Source organism: Acomys russatus, chromosome 22 (genome assembly GCF_903995435.1).
Source record: "Acomys russatus chromosome 22, mAcoRus1.1, whole genome shotgun sequence".
Lineage (NCBI taxonomy): Eukaryota > Metazoa > Chordata > Mammalia > Rodentia > Muridae > Acomys > Acomys russatus.
The window spans coordinates 12,640,434-12,642,158 of NC_067158.1; positions in this window are offsets into that span (position 1 = coordinate 12,640,434).

The window sequence follows — 1,725 nt, forward strand, 5'->3', positions numbered from 1 at the left end:
CATTTATACAGTATTTTGACTGCATGTGTGCCAGCAGGTGAGAAGAGGGTACTAGATCTCATTATAGATGGTTGTGAGCCACCATGTGGTTGATGGGACTTGAACTCAGTGCCTTTGGAAGAGCAGGCAGTGCTTTTAACCTCTGAGCCATCTCTCCAGCCCTGCTTCTGAATCTTAATAAGGCCCCTTTGACTTCCTTGAGCTCTGCTGTGGCCTGGAGTTCTTGTAGCCCTTCTGTAGCCTACACACACACACACACACACACACACACACACACACACGTAGATATATTTACCATGTGATATACAACATGGAATCTGAAAGTTAACATTGGTAGCTAAGATTAGAATAAAAGAAGCTGTGTTTGCTTTGGCCTGCTATCCAAGGGAATCGGGACTATGAAGCAACCATGAAGCCAATGAGACCAAGTTGGCTTGTGAATTTATCGTTATCCAATAAACGTTGATGTTGTGGAAACACAGACAGAGACATGTCCGTCTATGTTTCTGACACAGCACACCTTCAGTGATGGCCGTCTTTGTGCTGAAGAGGCAGAGAGTTCAGCAGCTTCTCAGGGCACGAAGCTGACCGCCTCTGCAGTTCTGCCCCGACACTGGAGGCCTGAAATCTCCCTGGAGAATTGACTGGTTTGAGGTCCATGTGGCAAACCTGAAGATGCTGTTGGCTGGTGTCCTCCAATGATGGCAACAGTGACAGACGCACTCACATTCTCCGCCGGCTGCTTCTTCCTCCACCTTTTTCTCCTTCTGGGCCTCCAGCCCTTTGGATGGCTCCACCCACATTCGAGGTGGGTCCCTCCTCACCTGCTACGTATTAATCCTTTCTGGAAATGCCCCACCTCCACCCCCGCCAAGACACCCAGAGGTGCACGTCACCATTCCTAGACATCTCTCAATCTAGCCAATTTGACAATGAAGACCAAATAATAGGTGTATCATTTACTCCCAAACGTCCAGAACTCTCTGGAACTCACCCTCTTGCTCTGTACTCATTCCTGCCTCAGCCACGCAAGCTGCTTCTCACCAGCTTTTTAAGAGTAATGAGGCATTCATACCCCGGGGCTGCTGGTGGTCCTGTGATGTCACCTCTACCCCTAGCTTGACCTACAGCGCCACCCCCAATGTGTCGGCCTGTGCTTGGCTTGGGGTGGTGGAGGTAGAGTAAGGCTGATCCTGCTTCGGGGGAAGGACACGCAGGCTGGATCCCAGTGGGAGAAGATCTGCAAGGCTGTGTTTTGGTCACTTGCAAAGTGTATGACTTTTTTTGGTGACCTACTTTCGTCCCCGATAAGGAGGACAGACTAACAGGTGGCACATGGGAAACGGAGTTACAGAACCAATAATCCCCAGCACTGCCACAGGGACCTTGCAATTTGTGCTATCTCCATCTGCAGGACTATTCTTAGTGAGGGTTTAAACCGGAACAGATGGTTCTGCTCGTCTAAAGTTGCTTCTGGAATATTCTGACCTTTTCCTCCCCCAAGATAAAGTGAGAGCAAGAGCACACCATGGTGGCATTGCTCGGTTGCTCTGTACGCCTTAAGTCTCAGGCTCCTCTCTGCCTCTGCCCTGTGGCCCTGGGTACCTGTGGACATCTCTAACAGGAGCTGAGGGTGGAAATGTCCACAGAAGTCTTCTTTATCCCTGCCTCCCAGACCACAGATGAGGCTGGTCCTACCTGCACGCTCGGCACAGGAGGGTCAAA